Consider the following 16,344-nt stretch of genomic DNA (forward strand, 5'->3'; position numbering starts at 1 on the left):
AGTTCTTCTCGGATGGGTTTGAGGAAAAAAGGGAATGGAGGGGAGAGGGGGCTAGGTGCCCTCCAATCCCTTTTGACTCTTAAAACTGAACTAGAACTTTCAATTTCCAATTAAATGAGTCGTCTTTGAAGTGAATATGAGCATCCCTTCCATAAGACTCATATATGCCCCCAGTGCACAACTTACAATGCCTGCCCTGGGGGGTTGTGTTGGCACCAGAATTTTTGCTATATGATCTTTGAACATTTTTATTGGATACATTTAAAAATTTTATTGGATGCATCAGGAAAAAAAGCGGTTGGGGAGGGGGGGAGCTGGCTACCCACTAAAATGTTTTTATTCTTAAAAATTTAACTATAAATTTCAATTTACAATAAATTTAGCCAACTCAGAATTTTATATTATTATTACTTCCATTCGGCCGAGGCCCCAAACCCGCCCCCCCCCCCATGGAAAAAATTCATACATCTTTCTCAAGAGCAAATACTTTATATAAACAATGGACAAATGTCATAACTTAAATACCTTTATCCAGGGGTTTTTTGGGGTCAAGTTACACTTGTAGTTATGTTATTCCGACTGATTATATCTTTTAAAAATTAATATTTTCCTGGTTAATTTTTATTATAAGCCCAACCAGCATGAGCAGTCTGGAGCAGAGTATGGAGGAGTTAAATTCGAATTTAATTGGGGATCAATTACCCCAAGGTTAAACTAGAATTCCTCCCCTCAAAATAGGAACAAATTGAATCCCAAACTGCAATCCATGATTTCAAACAGCTCTTAAAAAGGGAATTTAATGGATATGCCCAAGTATATGGGGTGTTCCCATTTGAGCGCTTTCCCATTTGAGCGCCACGGAATTTTGTTCCATTTGAGCGCCATGGAATTTTGTTCCCATTTGAGCGCCACGGAGTACCATTTGAGCGCCAAACCCAAAATTGTGATTTTGCGGTGGATGAAGCGTGGTTTGCTGCCACATTGACCTGTAGAAATATTTATTGCCACGAAGACAACGAACAAAACTGAGGATTTTATTGGGTCAATGGTTGTGAAAATAACTTCCATTTATAGTATTATAAACTAAGTAAATATATATAGTATTTATGTATACCATATATATTTACTACTAAAGGTATATACAGGTACTTATGCATTATGCGGTATCCACCGCTATATACTGTATGAGGAAAACAGACATGAAGACCCGTCGGTAAATTTTTCGCAGTTGATATTATTGACATAAGAATAAAGTAAACATACCACTCGATACCTTTTTTATGCTCTTTCCAAATAGAATAATCATTTTTTCTGATATGAATTTTACCCCCACCCCTATATATACCAATTCAGGGTATATATTTGCACATTAGGGGGGGGGGTAAATTTTATTTCTGATGTTAATGGGAGGTAAGTTTAAAATTTACCCCCACCCCTAATGTGCAAATATATACCCTGGATTGGTATACATAGGGGTGGGGGTAAAATTCATTTCCGACAAAAATGATTATTATATTTGGAAAGAGCCTAAAAAGGCATCGAGTGGTGTGTTTACTTTATTCGTAAGTCAATAATATGATTTGCGAAAAATTTACCTGATCACCTAGCTATATCACCTAACATACTCAAAATATTATCTGGCGCTCAAATGGGACACAACTTAAATAATTAAAATACGGCGCTCAATGGGGAAATCCCAATTTGCGCGCCATGGCGCTCAAATGGGAAAGCGCTCAAATGGGATACACCCAAGTATATGTTGATTGATCTTTAAGTGAAGAGGGATTTGGAAGTGGTTGTTTTTTAAAAGAGCTCAGTCTATGCACTGTGAAAAAGCATAAGGCAGGAACCTGCGCGCTAACAACTGGAGTAGCTGCAGTCAATTTATGCTGGTAGACCCTAATTAACGTGAAACAGAGCAATTGACACACAGTGAATTTCTCTGACTCCAAATATGCTCTCTATATTTTATGAAACACAAACTTTGAAACACTGGGCATAGCCCTACATCAAACCAAAGAAAACCTAAGCAGCCTCGGAAGATTAGGCTTTGTTACTAAATTTCAATATATACCTAGTCATCTAGTTAAAGAAGGAAATGAAAAAGCAGACAAGATAGAAAAGCAAAAAGCCTAATGGAACCAGTGAAATCTCTAACTATAAGGGATACAACTAGATTATGACTAAAAACATTGCTTGAATTAAAGCCACTAAATTTATCCCCCTTTCCAACCAGTATACAATCAGTCTGGTTCAACTGCCTGTGTTCAAATACAGCTAACTTCAACCACCACTCTCCTTCATACAAAATAAAGCAGCCAAATGGAGAAGTTGCCAATAGCCCATTTTGCAGGTACTGTAAAAACACAGAAGAAACCCCTGAGCATAAACTGTTGAATTGTAAAATACTGGAAAGAAAACTGCCAATGGATCTAAATCTACAACACCCTATATAGTAGGTCAAAATACACTGACTATATTGAATTAGATAAACCCTACTATGATGTTACCTCAAATTATTAGCTAATAGCTGATTTACATATTTCCATAGTCATCCACATTTTCAATATTAATAAGTAGTGTTTACAACAAGGCAGTTTACTATAACAGTAACATAATTTTTACAACAAGAGAAACTATGTAGTAAGGGATTATCTCATTCATTAAAAATTGAATTCTCCCAAGAAGAAGTGTATGAACTTATCATGAGAAAAGAAGAACAAATTAAAGATTTGGATCTATTGTTAACCCAGCCCAGAAAAAAGAGGGGTCAATGATCTGATTTTCAGGACACTTGCCTTGATTGTCTACAGTTGATTGATTAAATTTAATATAACAATGAACCTTGTTTATTTCAAAATCTGAAAGGTTTTTTTCTAAATAACAAAACTATAGGATAACTTCCATAGTTGCTGTCTGTTAAAGGTAATGCCTCATGTTTAATTATCAATGTTGTGGTCAAGATTTGTAGACTATTGGCCAAGATTGATAATTCTGAAAATTAGTAGTGGTCAAGATTAAAGTCTCAGCTGCCAGGTAAAGGACATACTGCATTCTAATCAGAGATACAGCTCAGATTAGGCACTAGCTAATTACTAGGAGTCTTACCCCGTAGGCATAGGCTACAGCAACAGTAACAAAGAAATCAGACATCAAAGCAAGGGTGACTCTTCTACTTATCCTGTTCCTGTACTTATATATCTCTCCGATATTTTCATAAGGCCTAGCATTACATGGTACTTTATTACATATTAGCTATTAGCCTATATTATATATAACTAATTTCTCTAGTATATAACTATAGGCTAACACATTGGGGAAAATGAATAAAAGAGAGTCTGAAACAAGATTGATTGCTTCAGGTTTGGTTATGTCACAAGCTGATGCTCATCACTGCTAAAAATGGGGGTGCAAACCAGTCATGTACACCAGCTATTTTTCTGTGGCATGTACCCAATTTGCTGGTAGCCAATGCATTGAGGTACACACCTCAATGCAATGGGTCCCCCCATACCAGGTAGGGATTAATTGTTTTATGTACAACCATCAACATATTATGTAATCCTTCACCACTGTAGTAGTATACCACAGGATCTGTGCCTCAGAATTTGATACCTACATCTAACCAAGTGTACTACTCCATATATAGCATAGCAGGAACTAGGATAAAAGAACAGTAGGCCTATCCGATTGATCAAATTTATGCAAAACTAAAACCCTCACAGTTTGTTACCACAGAAAAATTGAGAAGGATTGTGCATATTAATGAACAGCTAAAATTCTAAACTGTGTATCAATAGGGTTATTATTCAGATTATTTAAGATCATAGACTTGAAATTTTTAGTTTATTGACTTACCTGCAGGGACCTCTTTTTGGAAATACCAATTATCCTATTTTGATGTATATATCCTTTTAGTGTTTCAGTTTTATTCATATATTAACAGAAAGCTGATTTTCTTCTGATTCTAGAAATGTAATTTTTATTGCTTGATATTTATTCTGTAAATCACAAATATTTGAATATAGTTTTTCTTTCCAATTGCTTTTCAAAACAGAGACCATATTTTCAATTTATGCTGACAAATCATTGGTGAAAATTTGACCAAGAAGGCTGGGTTCTTGTTACTGCCCTCACATTGCTTGATATTGATAGTAAAAAGGGGTGGTCCAAAAACTCATTGCTATTTATCCAAAATGCCAAAGCCAAAGAAAAGTGGTCTTTCCCAAAAAGAGGTCTTTTACCCTACTCCATATATAGCGTAGTAGGATCTATGCCATGTTTAATGTAGTACTGATTGTGGGGTGTAGCACTCAAATTCTTAGGTACAGATCCTGTGGTGTACTACTGCAGGGGTGAAGTAGCTCATTATGTTGATGGTAGTGCATAAAACAATTAATATCCCCAACTGCCCCATAACAATTTTCACTTTTGCATGTATTCTGATAAATAAAAGTTCAAATAGGGATAAAATCCTTTTAATAGACAGTGATGATAGAAATTCACAAAAATACCAGATATTTCGGTCACATATACAGTGACCGTCATCAGTAGTAAAACTAGTTTTACTACTGATGACGGTCACTGTATATGTGACCCAAATATCTGGTATTTTTGTGAATTTCTATCACCACTGTCTATTAAAAGGATTTTATCCCTATTTGAACTTTTATTTATCGTCATGGAAAGGCAGTGTGGTCTCCAAAATTATCTATGCATGTATTCTGAGAAAACCAATGACCAATTTGCTTCTTCCTTTGAGCATATTTAAACTGAAGTGATGCAAAGAAAACCTCAAATATAAATAAATGTATTTTCTCAGAATAGGCCTAGACAAAAAGTGAAAACTGGTAGGGGGGTACGCAATATATTGGGGGCAGTACCCATTGCATTGGGGTGTGTACCCAGTCGGCTAGGCTGTGTACCCAATCTGTTTGTACAGAGATACAAACCACAGAAAATAGCTAGAGTGTACATGACGACTCGCATGAACTAAACAGTTAAACAGGATCTGTAGATGTTACAGACATGCCTGTTATGAGTTTGATTCCTGGCGTTATTCTATACTAATAAGTAACAGCTAATATACTGTACCTTCAGCTGTAGTTCGACCCCATGACTTAATGGCTAATGCTTTTTATGCTGTTGTTACGAAGCCACGTGTCTCTTAGGATTTGAAAACTTCACCGAAGTGCCGCGGTTAGATTGTATTTTGACCATGGAGTTAAAACGTGATTTTGACCTTTCGTGAGCATTCGCTCCTTCGAAAATCGGATGAATTGCCAAAAAATATAAATTCTTCCCGAAAAAGTAAATCACGCCAATAAATAAGCCAGCTCAAAATAAAAATAGCCAAGTTTTAAGCCACAACCCAGTCCCAAAAATTTTCACGCCAGTCGCCATCAAAATAAGCCAGTTTGGCCTAAAATAACCCAATCTGGCCACACTGATGCTCTTTAATGCTATGTTCAGACGCATAGGATTTTGAAAAAATCCTATAGCAAATTCCTTAAAGCTTTTTAAAAAACTGGTTCAGACGCAAAGAAGTGTCTAGATGCATGAAGTAGAAAGTGTCCAAAATATTTTTGATGGCAAAATATTTGAAAAGTAGGAAAATGGATACGGATTCAGAACTGGAAGATTTGGTAATTGTATGTGCTATATTACACGAAAGGAGACAAAATGCCGAACGTAGTAGAAGAGCTAGGAAAAAGAGGAGGTGGTGGGTTCGTCCAGTACATACTGTAAAGGCTGAATTGTATTGTTTGTGTACATTTAGGCTATTAAGATGCCAAAACATAACCTATGTTCAATATTTTGATGTGGTAATGCAGGGACAATTTAGAAGCATACTCATCTTCATTCACTAAATAATATTGATCAACTGCTTTGTCCAATCAAAATAAATAGCCTTCTATAATATTCTTGGAACAACTTTTTAAAAATCTGAAAATAACATGCATAGACTACTCAGCCTAGGCTAAATGATTCCTAAAAATACTTTACTGTACTTTATCAACACCTCTCCTGCTAATGGGTAAATATATTACCTAGCTCCAGTTATATATGTCCCATGCAGTTTTCTACTGTCGCTCTTGGTAAAATTCTAATTTAGCTACTTTTGGTTGTCTTGGAAAGGGGTTAGGTTAGGAAAGTGAAACTTTCAGGGATGGGTCTACAGGCTAAATTATGTCTGAGGAAGGTATTTTGAAGTACCTACCTCTACTCCTTCTCCCTCTAGAGGGTCCTGACCTTTGATGACCTTTAAAAATATGTGTTTTATAAAAGTGAAACCTTGCAAAATAGATCTTCTGCTTAAATGAAGTACAAAAAAATTGTTTTCATCTTCAAAACTTTGTTCAAACCCAATTTATAAGGTTTTAAAGATATATAAATCATTTCCTAAATTTTGAAAAAGAAACATTAATGTCAAAAAACCAACAAAGAGAAAAATCTCTAAAAAAAAACAAACAAACAAGACTGTGGCCAGTTGAGGTAAAATGAAAAAACAAAAACAAAACAACGCGGATTTTATGTATTTATGAAAACCCTGTGTATATATAAAGAAGTACACACAAGAAGAAAAAGATAAAAAAAAAACAAGATAAAACTAAAAACCAATAAACCTACCACCAAAAAAAAAACAACAAAAAAAACAAAAATGTAAAGATGGCACAACTAGATCCACGTAAAGGAAAAATGCTAATATAGAGTTACTTCAGTGAGGACACCAGAGTAACTGAGTAAAAATAAAAAAAACTGTAAATTACTTTAATTATTCAGTTGCGAAATAATCCTTTTGTTAGCTATTACTGAAGCAAATCGTTTTGGTCTAGCAGGTAAAATAGTCTCCTGGTGATTATTTAAAATCTTAACTCCTTTATTGACTGTTGATTCACTCTTTAGAAGGTTATCATAAATTGGGTCAATATTTAAATTACCTGTATCCCTATTTATGGAAAGGTTAGCAAACATATGTTTTTTAATTTCTATGGCTTCCCTGGCCCATTGGGTGTACCCCTTATCATTTGAAATAGCCAAGGCTTCATCAAATTTTACAAAGTGATCTGGTTGAAGCCAAATATGCTCTGCTAAAGCTGAAACAAAAGTTTCTGGAGGCTTGCTTAATTGTAGGGTTTTTTCTATTGAGTTTCCGAAGTTTTGACTCAATTTAGACCTTCATAGTGGACTGTTGTCTCACTCTTCCTATGACATTTATTCTGTGGTCCCAAAACACGACACACTGCTCAAGTCCTTTGGCATGAAATTCAACACTTTTGAAATCTGTTTTTTGAATCAAGATCTGGGCTTATTGGATGTGAATTTTTCATCCTATAACTACGGTAGTTAGGCGATTAATCATAAAAGGTATGTTGAGCAAAGGATTCATGTTTGCTGGCTGAATGCCTATTAAATGTTTTTGGAGTGACACCTTTGTGCTTATCCTTCTCTTAAGTCTCCTCTAGTTGTGTTTTCTTGTAATACTCACTACTGCTGCGTCTCATTTAGAGTTTACACCTTTGAGTTTTTGCCACTGCTAACACTGATGGGTATAGGTGCAGGCTAGCTACCCCTGATAAAAATTGTAAATTTGAAATGTAGGACCATAATGTTAGATAGTTAGGAAACAAACATACTATTCAATATAGAATTCAATCCTTTATCCAAATATAACAATCATTTCTGGTGGGAATTTGTTCCAAAAAGTCTGTAATTTCCAGATTCTCGGATAGGAAACCCTTATTTTCAGTTTAGTTTTTGGCTTACTTGGAGTTCAGGGTCTAGGTCACCTCACCTACCACCCTGCAGCCCACCCTTGAATCCCTTTATACCCCCAAAAAGCTTGATTTATACAATCTAGAGGATGTGATCCCACTGGAAATTATTGATATATTTGGACACAGCATTAAACTTTGAGTCAAATGGTATGTTTATTTCCTAAATATCTCATTATCATCCTATATTTGAAATTAACTAAAAACAACTGGTTTCTCAATCTATGTTATTCAGTATATTGTGCTGTAAGGTTACAGAGATGCTGCCCAGTAGAAGCAGAATAGGAACAACTCATTTTTTACTGTCTATTGTGGTTCTATCAGGCACCCTATGCTATAGTGGTAGCTAATCTTGCTAATATGCACCATTATCAAAACAGCTGTATATTATTCAGTCTATCATGCTGGGTAAACATGCAGAACTACTACCCATGCAGTAAAGCTGAAGAGCTACTGTGCAATGGACTAATAATGCATAAATTGTCTTACATCCTGCTTCTTTTGAGCTGCACCACTGCATTTTTACTGCATGGGGAGCACTTCTGCACCTTTACCATCTTAACACAATACTGGTTCAAAGACTGGTTATAATTGAGAAGGCTCCGCCAAGACAAGCATTTTTCTGCAAGTGCTGTGATATCCTTCTATTGGCTAATTCATGACCCCCATATCTCCTCTACCTTGAACTCGTTTTCTTATTTCCTTTTTCTTATAATTTCTAATATCGACAATGATTCTGTCTATAATTAATCTGTATTCTAATATTAAATACTAACCACTTCCAGAGTATGTTGGCAAATAATAGTTAATTGCCTTTTTTCTTCTTTTTGAGGTGAAAATATCAAAATACCTCTACTACTCAAGGGAAATGCTAAGTTTCTATAATGATCACCATCTTTGTACTTTTGTTTCTTGGTGACAGTATATCTGTTTACTATTTCATCTAGCTTTTATCATAAGTATAGTCATTGTTTAGCTGATGAATGAGGAAAAACATTTTGATATTCTGGGCTTTCCATTCCAAGTCCAATACTAACATAGTTAAATACTATAGTTCAATACTAAATACTTTTTGGAGTCAAAGTTTGTAAATTCAGTGAAATTTGTTTATATACCATATCAAATAATGGAGTGTGAGGCTCCCTAAAGATGAAGTAACCAACAGGAAAATACAAAGAGAAAAGAGAAACAAAAGCACTAAACCAAAACACAAGTCTTGACCCCCTGATCTCAAGCAAGCCAAAAACTAAACCAAAACCAGGTTTTCTAAATTCTGAAACCTGAAAATTTCTAAATTTCCCAAATTTATGAAAGGAACTTCCAGTAGACGTGTTTGCTATATTCAGATAATGGATTGAAATCTGAATCGAAAGGTATGTTTATTTCTTAGCTATCTTGGTAAAGGTGCAGATTAGCAGGTCAATGTTTTGTACGTAAAAAAATCAGAAAAAATTCAACTATTAAACTTGTCTACTTCTTAGAGTCTATTTATTCTAATGCTAGAGTTTACCTTTAAGCTAGTATGTCTAACTTACATTGTTACTTTGCTTGGAAACCCTGATTCACCATTTGCCAGGAACTAGTTCTGGAAGTGATGGATATTCGGTGATTGATTTTCGTTTCGGTTTTTCAGAATGTCTGGAAAGAGGAAAGCTCCACTTGTTAGCCAGCAGCGAACATTAGACAGCTTCTTATCCACAAAGAACAATCAGAAAACGCGTGCCTATCAGCAAACTTAGTACCATATCGCTTCTGATAAAAAGACCGGTTCTGAAGACAGAATAGAGATTGCTAACTTTGAAACGGACAATGCTGCCCCAAAAGATACTGGGCTGGACTGTGTTCAAGAATTAATAGAAATTTTGGAAAGTGGCGTTTCTTCTTCTTCTATTTCACAGCAGGCGGGCTTTTCTGTTGATACTAGTTAGCCCTTTTTCTTTTGCTTCACTCTGTGGGCTACAGAGCTACTGGCTTGGTTGTCTCTTATTTATTAGATATTCTCAGATATCTTTCAGTAGATCTTTCGACTCAAGGAGTTCAAATATAAGATGATAGATATCAATTTCTGTGCTCTGTGTGCAGGTATAGTCGGCTAGGCTCTTGGCTGATAGTGAGATTTTGTGGTGTTTGAAGCACTTTAACAGTTTACATTGTTAAAGACGTCAGCATATTACATTCAAATAGGCAGTGGTCAATTGTTTCATTATTCATAATATTAATATTATTATCAAAACTATTTAAATGCTTACAAAATAGGTCTAAAGAGTCCAATCCATGTTTCCAAACGCACACCACATCATCCATGAACCTACCCCAGAAGCAAGGGGATATTCTAAAACTGTGTATAGCGGAGGTTTCAATGGCATCTATGAAAAGATTTGCCAATATAGGAGAAAGAGAAGCCCCCATAGGTAACCCAAAAATTTGTCCATAAAACTCCCCTCAAAAACCAAAATAAAAATAAAATTCATTTACCAGAATAATTAGTCTCATACTGACATCAATATCCAGACTAGCTAACGTCACATCCTGTATTAAATCTAAGTGTTTTTCTAATTTACTTTTAAAAATATCCTCGCATTTTTTTAAATAACAATTTGAATATATGGACACAACATCAAAACTGCAAAGAATTGAACTTTTCTCCAGCGTGAAATTTTGCAATTAATTAGTAAGATCAGTCGAATTTTTTAAATATGATTTTTGTGTTCCCAAAAGTGGACGCAAAGCTACTGACAACCATTTTCCTAATTTTGAAACAGGTGACAGAAAAGTTGACACAATGGGGCGGAGGGGGGATCCAGTTTTATGAATCTTAGGTAGACCATAGATATTGGTTGCCGAACAACCCCTAGGATAATATTTGTTATAAAACTGTGGGGTAATGTGAAAATTATTTTTCATTGACTCTAATTCCTTTCTTGTTGATTTTACATATTTATCTTTCAAAAATAATTTCAAAGGTGGAGTCAGGAATTATGGCTTCTATAGATAAGGTTGATACTCCTCAAGAACTCAGAGCTGAGATCGTAAGAAAACTAAACACCTTTAATATGAACTTAATTGGTAAAGACATTTCACACAAAAAAATGACATTAAAATCCTTTCTGATTTGAAAAAGGATAAATTCCTTACTATCACCAGAGCCGATAAGGGAAACACGATCGTTATTATGAACACTGAAGACTATAATAATCAAATGAAATCCATTATTTCAGAGACTAGTACATACAAAAAACTTGACTTTGATCCTACAGATAAATATGTAAAATCAACACGAAAGGAATTAGAATCAATGAAAAGTAATTTTCACATTACCCCACAGTTTCAGAACAAATATTATCATAGGGGTTGTTTCGGCCCCCAAGATCTATGGTCTACATAAGATTTATAAAACTTGGTCACTCCTCCTCCCCAGTATGTCAACTTTTCTGTAACCTGTTTCAAAATTAGAAAAATGGTTGTCAGTAGTTTTGCGTCCACTTTTGGGAACACAAAAATCGTATTTAAAAAATTAGACTGATCTTACTAATAAAATGCGAAATTTCACGCTGGAGAAAAGTTCAATTCTTTGCAGTTTTGATGTTGTGTCCATGTATTCAAAGTGTGATTTAAAAAGATGCGAGGATATTTTAAAAAGTAAATTAGAAAAAACATTGGTTTTAATACAGGATGTGACGTTAGCTAGTTTGGATATTGATGTCATTATGAGACTAATTATTCTGGTAAATGAATTTTCTTTTTATTTTGGTTTTTGAGGCGAGTTTTATAGACAAATTTTCTTGGGTTACCTATGGGGGCTTCACTTTCTCCTTTACTGGCAAATCTATTCATAGATGGCATTGAAACTTCCGCTATAAACAGTTTTAGAATCTCCCCTTGTTTCTGGGGTAGGTTCATGGATGATGTGGTGTGCGTTTGGAAACATGGATTGGATTCCTTAGACCTTTTTTTAAGCATTTGAATATTTCTGATAATAATATTAAATTTACAGTTGAATTTGAGGATAATAATAAATTACCTTTTCTGGATATTTTATTAATTAAAAGGGATCTCCATTTACTTTTCTCGATTTACAGAAAACCTACGCACAATGATAGGTATTTAAATCTTCATTCTTGCTACCCTATGTCGGTGAAAAGGGGGTTGTAATTTCATTAGTGGAGAGGGCTCTTAAAATTTGTTCCCAGGAATTTCTGAATTCGTAATTGTTATACTTGAGGGATATTTGGTTTTGTAATAGTTATCCAATTAAGTTCATTGATGAAATAATTGAAAATTGACGGGCTAAACATAGTAGTAGGGTTATTGAGATTTCTCAGTCTTTAGATTTAGTTGTATCAAAAAGCTTCATTTCATTACCATATGTACCTGGTTTGGGTGAGAAACTTTCACGGGTTTTACGTAAATTTGGTATTGATACATGTTTCCAATCGCTGAGGCCAGTAGGTAGTTTTTTTAGTTCTGGTAAGTATTTAACTCGGGGAATTTTAGTAAGTGTGGTGTATAAAATTCCGTGTTCTTGTGGGAAGCTCTATATTGGTAGGACTCACCAACAATTAGTTGAAAGGTTTATTGAACACCGAGACTCAATAGAAAAAACCCAACAATTAAGCAAGCCTCCAGAAACTTTCGTTTCAGCTTTAGCAGAGCATATTTGGTTTCAACCAGATCATTTTGTAAAATTTGATGAAGCCTTGGCTATTTCAAATGATAAGGGGTACACCCAATGGGCCAGGGAAGCCATAGAAATTAAAATACATATGTTTGCTAACCTTTCCATAAATAGGGACAAAGGTAATTTAAATATTGACACAATTTATGATAACCTTCTAAAGAGTGAATCAACAGTCAATAAGGGAGTAAAGATTTTAAATAATCACCAGGGGACTATTTTACCTGCTAGACCAAAACGATTTGCTTCAGTAATAGCTAACAAAAGGATTATTTCGCTACTGAATAATTAAATTAATTTAAATTTTTTTTTTTTTTCCTCAGTTACTCTGGTGTCCTCACTGAAGTAACTCTATTTTAGCATATTTTCCCTTCTTGGATCAGTTTGCGCCGTTTTTAAATTTTTTTTTTTTTTTGTTGTTGTTTTTTTTTTTGGTGGTGGTTTTATGGGTTTTTTGTTTTTTCTTGTTTTCTTTTTATCTTGTTCTTCTTGTGTGTATTTCTTGCTGAAGACGCCTTGTTTGTATAAAAGCAAAATATCTGCGTCGTTTTGGTTTCTGTTGTTTTCTTTTCTCTCCACTGGCCACAGTCTCGTTTTTTTTTTTTTTTTTAGATATTTTTGTGTTTGTTGGTTTTTTTTCATTGCTGGCCAGTTCGGCTTAAGATCTTTCATTCGTTAATTGTACGGGCAACAATTAGCCGCTTCTGTCAATTAATATTTGTCTTTAGTTAAAAAACATTCAAATCTGTTAAATCAACAAATTTTCTTAAAAAATTGCAAGAAGGAATCAGAAATTCTGAAATCTTTTAAAATAGGGACCCATTTTGGAACTAAAAATGAAACAAAATAAAAAAATAAATTAAGCCTAATTTATGAACAAAAACAGAGACGTTTTCAACTGTCTAAGGACTTAGATTCTGTTGAAAAATTTTTAAGGAATAAACGTACATCTGACAATTTTATACGAATTAAGGAAGTGGTCATTAGATCTTTTCGCCATGAGTGTAATTATTCCAAGGTTCGGTTGGTTGACAAATTTAATAAACTTTTGTTTGTGAATTTCCAAGATTCAGATGTTTTTTATCCTCGCCATTTTCTGTGTCCAGCAGTTTAAAATTTGTCTTCGAAGCCTCTTAATATTCAACAGGAAGCCGTTTTGTCGAAGGGCTCGAAGTTTGGTTTTCCATCACCAGTCCCCTTTTCAAAAATAATTTCAAAGGTGGAGTCAGGAATTATGGTTTCTATAGATAAGGTTGATACTCCTCAAGAACTCAGAGCTGAGATCGTAAGAAATCTAAACACCTTTAATATGAAATTAATTGGTAATGACATTTCACAAAAAATGACATAAAAATCCTTTCTGATTTGAAAAAGTATAAATTACTTACTATCAATAGAGCCGATAAGGGAAACACGATCGTAATTATGAACACTGAAGACTATAATAATCAAATGAAATTCATTATTTCAGACACTAGTACATTCAAAAAAATTGACTTTGATCCTACAGATAAATATGTAAAATCAACAAGAAAGGACTTAGAGTCAATGAAAAATAATTTTCACATTACCCCACAGTTTTATAACAAATATTATCCTAACGATAAATAAAAGTTCAAATAGGGATAAAATCCTTTTAATAGACAGTGATGATATAACTTCACAAAAATACCAGATATTTCGGTCACATATACAGTGACCGTCATCAGTAGTAAAACTGATGACGGTCACTGTATATGTGACCGAAATATCTAGTATTTTTGTGAAGTTATATTATCACTGTCTATTAAAAGGATTTTATCCCTTTTTGAACTTTTATTTATCGTCATGAAAAGGCAGTGTCGTCTCCGAAATTATCTACGAAATATTATCCTAGGGGTTGTTCGGCACCCAAGATCTATGGTCTACCTAAGATTTATAAGACTGGATCCCCCCTCCGCCCCATTGTGTCAACTTTTCTGTCACCTGTTTCAAAATTAGGAAAATGGTTGTCGGTAGCTTTGCGTCCACTTTTGGGAACACAAAAATCGTATTTAAAAAATTCGACTGATCTTACTAATAAATTGCGAAACTTCACACTGGAGAAAACTTCAATTCTTTGCAGTTTTGATGTTGTGTCCATGTATTCAAATTGTTATTTAAAAATATGCGAGTATATTTTATAAAGTAAATTATTAAATCACTTTTATTTAATACAGGATGTTACTTTAGCTAGTTTGGATATTGATCTCATTATGAGACTAATTATTCTGGTAAATGAATTTTCTTTTTATTTTGGTTTTCGAGGGGAGTTTTATAGACAAATTTTTGGGTTACCTATGGGGGCTTCTCTTTCTCCTTTATTGGCAAATCTATTCATAGATGCCATTGAAACCTCCGCTATAAACAGTTTTAGAATCTCCCCTTGCTTCTGGGGTAGGTTCATGGATGATGTGGTGTGCGTTTGGAAACATGGATTGGACTCCTTAGACCTTTTTTGTAAGCATTTAAATAGTTTTGATAATAATATTAAATTTACAGTTGAATTTGAGGATAATAATAAATTACCTTTTCTGGATATTTTATTAATTAAAAGGGATCTCCACTTACTTTTCTCGATTTAAAGAAAACCTACGCACAGTGATAGGTATTTAAATTTTCATTCTTATCACCCTCTGTCGGTGAAAAGGGGGGTTGTAATTTCACTAGTGCATAGAGCCTTTAAAATTTATTCACAAGAATTTCTGGATTCGGAATTGTTATACTTGAGGGATATCTTGTTTTGTAATAGTTATCCAATTAAGTTCATTGATAAAATAATTGAAAATAGACGGGTTAAACATAGTAGTAGGGTTATTGAGATTTCTCAGTCTTTAGATTTAGTTGTATCAAAAAGCTTCATTTCATTACCATATGTACCTGGTTTGGGTGAGAAACTTTCACGGGTTTTACGTAAATTTGGTATTGATACATGTTTCCAATCGCTGAGGCCAATGGGTAGTTTTTTTAGTTCTGGTAAGGATTTAACTCGGGGAAATTTAGTAAGTGGGGTGTATAAAATTCCGTTTTCTTGTGGGAAGATCGATATTGGTAGGACTCACAAACAATTTGTTGAAAGGTTTATTGAACACCGAAACTCAATAGAAAAAACCCTACAATTAAGCAAGCCTCCAGAAACTTTCGTTTCAGCTTTAGCAGAGCATATTTGGCTTCAACCAGATCATTTTGTAAAATTTGATGAAGCCTTAGCTATTTCAAATGATAAGGGGTACACCCAATGGGCCAGGGAAGCCATAGAAATTAAAAAACATATGTTTGCTAACCTTTCCATAAATAGGGACACAGGTAATTTAAATATTGACACAATTCATGATAACCTTCTAAAGAGTGAATCAACAGTCAATAAGGGAGTTAAGATTTTAAATAATCACCAGGGGACTATTTTACCTGCTAGACCAAAACGATTTGCTTCAGTAATGGCTATCAAAAGGATTATTTCGCAACAGAATAATTAAAGTAATTTAAAGTTTTTTTATTTTTCCTCAGTTACTCTGGTGTCCTCACTGAAGTAACTCTATATTTGCATCTTTTCCTTACGTGGATTATTTTGCGCCGTGTTTACATTTTTATTTTTTTTTTTGTTGTTTTTTTTTTGGTGGTGGTTTTATTGGTTTTTAGTTTTATCTTGTTTTTTTTTTATCTTGTTGTTATTGTGTGTATTTCGTGCTGAAGACGCCTTGTTTGTATACAAGTAAAATATCTTCGTTGTTTTGTTTTTGTTGTTTTCTTTTCTCTCCACTGGCCACAGTCTCGTTTGTTTGGTTTTTTTAGAGATTTTTCTCTTTGTTGGTTTTTTGTCATGGCTGGCCAGTTCGGCTTAAGATCTTTCAATCATTGATGTGGCTACCCAAACTT

Source organism: Artemia sp. Qi Xiang Cuo, chromosome 18 (genome assembly GCF_049724085.1).
Source record: "Artemia sp. Qi Xiang Cuo chromosome 18, ASM4972408v1, whole genome shotgun sequence".
Lineage (NCBI taxonomy): Eukaryota > Metazoa > Arthropoda > Branchiopoda > Anostraca > Artemiidae > Artemia > Artemia sp. Qi Xiang Cuo.